Genomic DNA, 6,778 nt, shown 5'->3' on the forward strand with positions numbered 1-6,778 from the left:
ACATATTAAGAAGAATATACAAAAATTAAACAAAAGAAGTGTGATGATAACTATTTTAGAGGCGACAATAATAGCCTCTTTTCATATTTGATTATTACCAAAAAGCAATAATAATAGATGAATCCTCGTAAGAAGTTAATAGAGTATTTATATAACGTATACATGTATATAATGGGTTATTTATTTGGTCTAATATGAGTTAAAAAATAAATATTTAAGATAAAATATTACTAATTTCTCAAATACAATACATCCATACTATTCAGAATAACCATCTGAATATCAGAAAATAATAAACATCTGATATTTTACTGAATCAAACATCCATAAACTTTATTATACACATTATACAGATATTTCATTAACTTTCTATACTTTCTCATAATACATACGTACATATAGGTGCCAAAGTATTTTGACAAAAGTTTTTAAAATATTTATAATTATTTACTTTTTAATTTTTTATATAATTATTTAAAAAAAAAAGATAAAAAGAATAAAAAATCATAAATATTTCTAGTAGATGATGCGTGCATTGATATGCTCTATGATTATACAAGTGCGTGAACAACAAGTACAACACTACGATTATGGCAATGTAACAATTGGTTGGTATAGTAGCTGGTACTATTATTGAGCGCCACTGTATCTAACCGCCCAATTTATGTTTCAATGTATACACAGCATTACAGCAAGGCATTCGCATTCGGTAAACGATACTAATCATCATTTCTAAAATGTCTATCTATACATCACACATTTGGCATCCTTATCTCCAGTCCCCATGGGAGGACATATATAAGATGAAGTCGGTAATATTGATTCTCTCTACACCTTATTCAACGGTAAGAAATTATATCATGCCTTCTGTAGTATGATTTATTTTAGGTGGAAACTTACTTGCAGTCGACTTCATGTAAAATTGATAATTGATGATTGTTAAATGATTTGACTGATTTGACTAAATTTTCATCTAACGGTTCTTAGTAATCAACTTCACGTGAAGTCGACTGCACATGAGGTTTCACCTTTATTTTATTGGTTTAATAATAAATATTTAATTATTATATTAGTATTATAATTTCACAAAATTTATAATTAAGTTTTTATATATTTTTTAATTAAATTTTTACATTGCTGTTAATTTTATAATAAAATTTTTTTAGTGTAAAAAATATTAGAGTAGTTAATTAAATATTTTTTTACAAATTTAAAGATATTCATAAGTAAAAATCTAATTTAGATATTTGATTATATATTTTTTTAAGAGAAAATATTTTATTAATTTTAAAGTTTTTACGTAAAAATAACCTAATTATAAAATTAAAGTAGCATAAAAATCTAATTAAAAAAATATAAAAATTTAATTATAAATTTAATAAAATTATAAAGATTAAATTAAATAATAAAATCATTAAACACTAGATACGCGTGGTTTCGTTTCCGAGCTGGAGAGCTCCCCACAACTCACGCCGGTTCCACTCCGAGGTGGACGGTCCCTTCCACGGTGGCACCTCCTCCACCTGGCCCCATTCTTTGGATGGTGCATGTGCTGCTCTGACACCAGTCGTCACCTATCGATTTGGGCTCTTCTCTCACGCAACCTCCGATACTTTTCACCGAATCACTGAGGCAACCTTCGTTCTTGATGGATCTGTTTCAGTAGGTAATGATTTCTTTCAACCCTAGGAGCTTTGCTCTCGTCTCCAAGTTTCGTTTCGTCTTCCGTACCATACTGTGTCTAGGAGCCGTGTTCTCCTGGGAGTTTGTTCCTCGCCGTTCATCCAGTTTGCGGATTTCCCAATTTTCCGCTCAGATTCAATATCTCAGATCCCTGTGATGGATTTTGGCATCTGTTCCGCGATTGAACCAGGTTTTATTGTCTATTGTTTCTGAAATCTCTAATTGTGCAAATTTTGATGTTTTCCGGTTTCTGTTCTATGGTTAAGCGAGATTTTATTTTTTAGGGTTTGTGAAATTTCTAATCTTTCAAATTTTGTTCCGCGATTTACACTGATTTTATTGTATATGGTATCTGAAATCCCTAATTTTGCAAATATTGATGATTTTGTGAATGGTTTCTTAAATCCCTAATTTTGCAAATTCTCTTTCAAATTTTGTTCCGCGATTTACACTGGTTTTATTGTCTATGGTATCTGAAATCCCTAATTTTGCAAATTCTGATGATTTTGTCTATGGTTTCTGAAATCCCTAATTTTGCAAATTCTGATGATTACTGGTATCTGTTATATGGTTAAGGGACATTTTCTTATCTAGGGTTTGTGAAATTCCTAATGTTCCAATTTGTGATTGTTTTGGGTATCTGTTCGATGTTTTACGCACATGTTGTGTGTAGGGTTTGTGAAATTTCTAATTTCAAATTCTGTTTCTGATATTGTTTTCTTTTTGTGGGTTCATGTACTTGGTTACATTTTTTGGGATTTGCTGTTAACTTTCATTTTGAACTCATTATCAGATGTTCTTTTGTTACCTGTTCATTTCTTTGTAGCATGGGTGTTCTGTTTTTATTAATATATTTTTAATTTTTTAGTTTCTGTACATTCAATCTCATGGTTTTCTTGCATGTTGATGTCATTGATAGATTTTTACTCATGTTTCTATATACTTTTTTTTTCAACCCATCTGCTGTTTTCAATATATCTTTACCTAACATATTTGCCAAGTGTTATAGTCATCAGTAGAATGATTGTTTGGGTACTTGATTAATGCCTTCCCTATGGTCTTATGGCGTGTAGATGTATTGTAGTTGGTATGCTCTCATATGTCAGTTTCTGGTCCGTATTTTTTTATTTATTGAAAGTTTCACTTGTTTTCTGTGCTTTTGTGTTGGTTTATATTTTGCTCCTATTATTAGTTGTCTCTATGCCATTGAATGGAGATGATAATGTGGGAATGCCTATCAAGTTATGGGCTTTCTATTTAACCCATATGGTGACTATTGATGTGATTGATATGAATTGATTTTCTTCATTTATTGAAAGTTTCACTTGTTTTCTGTTTTTTTTGTGTTGGTTCTTGTTTTGCTCCTATTATTAGTTGTCTGTATGTCATTTAATGGATATCAGAATGTGGGAATGCCGCCTATCAAGGTATGGGCTTTCTATTTAACCCATTTGGTGACTATTGATGTGATTGATATGAATTGATTCATAGCATCTTCCTCATTGAAAGAAAGATTATTTATCTCAAGTCAACTGCATTGTCAGTTTTTTTTTATTATTTATGTAAAAATTCTGTTGATTGTGTTAAATCTGTTTATATTTCAGCTGTTGGATGGATATACACATCCTTGGCCCCAAGTTAAGAGGTTAATTCAGAAAAGAATGCCCTTCTGCCAGTAAAATGGTTTCATGGTGTTCTTTTTCTAACTAGCACATGTGTTTAGCCAAAGAAAAAAGTATCCAGCAGTTCGTCTTCCCATGAAACTGTGTTCTCTACACCTAATAAGGTTCTGTTATATATTTTTTATTGGAAATTGGAAATTTTGGAATCATTATCAAGGTATGAGGTTTCAGTCTCCTCCTTTTCATGAATGTTGATGTGATTGACTGATTTTTATTCATGTTGCTCTATGCTTTTGTTCCGTTTTATCTGCTGCTTTGAATGTATCCCTACCTAATAGATTTACCAACTCTTATTGCTATCGCTAGAATCATTGTTTGGGGTAGTTGGTGACTGCCTTCCATGTGGTCTAGTGACATGTAGCTGGATTGTAGTACGTGAGGTGTAATATCTTATTTTTTTCCCCTATTTTTAGATTTCTCCAAAGGTTCAGTTATTTTTCCTGTTTTTGTGTTGGTTCAGCGTTTGCTCCTATGATTAGTTGTCTATGTGCTATTGAATGTTGATGAGAATGTGGGAAAGGCTATCAGGGTATGGGCTTTCTGTTTGACCTATTTGGTGACTCGTGATGTGATTGAATTGAATTGGTTCATAGCTTCTTCCTCATTAAATGAAAGATTTGGTTATTCAATTCTTTTGTGGGTTTATCTTGTTGGTTACAATTTTTGGGTGTTCGTGTTAGCTTTCATTTTTATCTCATTAACCGATTTTTACTCATGTTTCTCTATAGTTTTTTGAATGTATCCTTATCTAACCAATTTATACCAATTCTGATTGTCATTAGTGGAATCATTGTTTCTGGTATATGATTACTGCCTTCCCTATGGTGTTATGAGCTGTATGTTTACTGTAGTAGTTGTGGTCTCATATCTCAATTTGTCAACCCTATATCTTGATTTCTTGAAAGGTTGATTTTTTTTTTACTGTTTTTGTGTTGGTTCAGGTTTTGCTCCTATCATTAATTGTCTCAATGCCATTGAATGGAGATGATAATGTGGGAGTGCCTATCAAGGTATAGGCTTTCTATCTAAGCTATTTGGTGAGTGGTGATGTGACTGATATGAATTGATTAATAGCTTTTTCCTGATTGAATGAAAGATTTGGAACTTCAATTCAAATTCATTGTTTATTTTTTTAATTATTTATTTATATAAAAATTGTTTTGTATTTCACCTCTTGAAAAGACATGCGATTTTTCTGCTGAATTTGAGATGTGATTCACAGAGGAAGTGGCTTTGTTAGACTAAGATGGTATCACTTTAGTATTTGTGTTACTAGGACTGCCCCAAAGTTTAACTGATTATCACAATTTTTTCCATGCCTATTTTCTATTGATAATTACAGAAAAAAATATGGCATACTCTGCTATTTGTGTTACTGGTTGCATGTGGATTGTCTCCATGATTATGAAAGAATGGGTTTCCTAACTAATCTATTCTATTAGTGGTGATGTGAATCACAAATATTGATGTTTATCCTGTTGTTTATTTATTTCTTTTTAAGTTCAAATGAATTTGATTACATTTTTCTGTTGATTGTGTTAAATGTGTTTCATATCTTAGCTGTTGGATACCTCCTTGTGCTGAAGTTAAGAGGTTCATTAAGAAAAGAATGCTCTTGTGCAAGTAGAATTGGTTCATGTTATTGTGGATCTAACTACCACGTGTCGTTACACAAAGAAAAAAGTTGATGTGATTGACAGATTTTTATTCATGTTTGTTTATACTTTTGTTCCCATTTAGCTGCTTTTTCCAATGTATCCCTACCTAAGACATTTACCAACTCTAATTGCCATCACTAGAATCATTGTTGATTGTAGTTGGTGACTGCCTATTTTATTGTTTCTCGAAAGTATCACTACTTTTTCCTGTTTTTGTGTTGTTTCAGCTTTTGGTGTTATCATTAGTTGTCTATCTTCCATTAAATGGGGATGAGAATGTGGGAATGCCTATAACATGGTATGGGCTTTCTATCTAACCTATTTGGTTAGTGGTGATGTGATTGATATCAATTCATTCATTTCTTCTTCCTCATTAAATGAAAAATTTGGTTATTCAACTCCACTACCCTGCATTTCCCTCCTCAATTTGATTTGAATTCAAAAAGGTGAAATTGTATCCTGGATTTTTTCTATAAAAGGATGGTTGGTGAAGCACATTGAATGCACAAACATTCTGATTTGTTGTGTTTGCTCCTAAGCTGAAATTATTTTAGAATTGAAGTGTTTACATTTACATATATTTCATCAAGTCTCTTTATCTCCTTTCTTTTTACTGCAATGCCTCCACCATTTGATATGATTTCTAAGATGCATCCTCCTAGAGAGGCTTGGAGGCTGAAAGTTAGGGTTCTAAGGCTTTGGGTTGTACCCTCTTTTGGTAACCATGAGGTTCCTAACTCAATAGAGATGATTCTCCTTGATGAACATGTTAGCCCCTATTAGTTTCTCTTTTAAATATGGTCTTACTTGCTGTTTTTTAAGTTTTCAAATTAAAATTATGTGTTTCATTAATCTGATTTGTTGTTTTGTTCCATTTATTGTGTGGAAAAATTCAAGCTACAGTCAAGAAACCACTCCTTAATAGGTTTAGGGATCATATAGTTGAAGTACAAGTTTATAGAATGGCATATTTTAGTGTTGTCTCAAATCATGGTAGTTATAGAGCAACTTCCCATGAATTCAAATTGGTTTTCCTTCACCGAACCACTGTTGTAGCTGTTGATGAAGATGTTATCCCTAAGACTTGTTTCAACATGTTTCCTTTTTCTGAGCTGCTGAACATGACCCAAGATTATGATTTTTTAGTTGGTGTGTATATCTTGCTGCTGTTCTGTTATTTAAGTTTTTTAAACAAATCCTTTTAATAGTTAATAGGTTGTGTTTATTTGGAATAGATGTCATTGGACTTTTAACTTCAGTTGGAGAAGAGAAAGAATATGCAAGAGAAGGAAAAATTGTGAAAATGATTGCATTGGAATTAACTTCAAAAGAGTATGTTTCTTAAGTCATTTCTGGTGCTTTCTCTTTATCTTTTAATTATCTTTTTTGCTTGTTTTCTGTTTGATTCTTTGTGATCTTTTGAGTTTCAGTCTTACAGTGCGATGTGCATTGTTTGGGGATTATGTTAATCAAGTAAATCATTTCCTTGCCTTTGGGTATGTGGAGCAGTCTGTTGTAGTTATTCAACTTGCAAAAGTCAAGTTCTTTCGGGGTATGTTATTTTTTTTTCTGTACATCTCATGGCTGCTCTAGGTGTTGTCTCCAAGAAAGTTTTGCTAGACTCTTTCGTTGTTTCTGTGTAGGTCAAGTAGGTCTTCAAAATGTGATGTATGCGACACAAATGTTATTTAATCCTGATATTCCTGAAGTTGTTGAATTCAGGCAGAGGTTAGCATGCTTTCTTTTGTTGATGTT

The sequence above is a fragment of the Arachis hypogaea genome, chromosome 6, assembly GCF_003086295.3.
Source record: "Arachis hypogaea cultivar Tifrunner chromosome 6, arahy.Tifrunner.gnm2.J5K5, whole genome shotgun sequence".
NCBI lineage: Eukaryota > Viridiplantae > Streptophyta > Magnoliopsida > Fabales > Fabaceae > Arachis > Arachis hypogaea.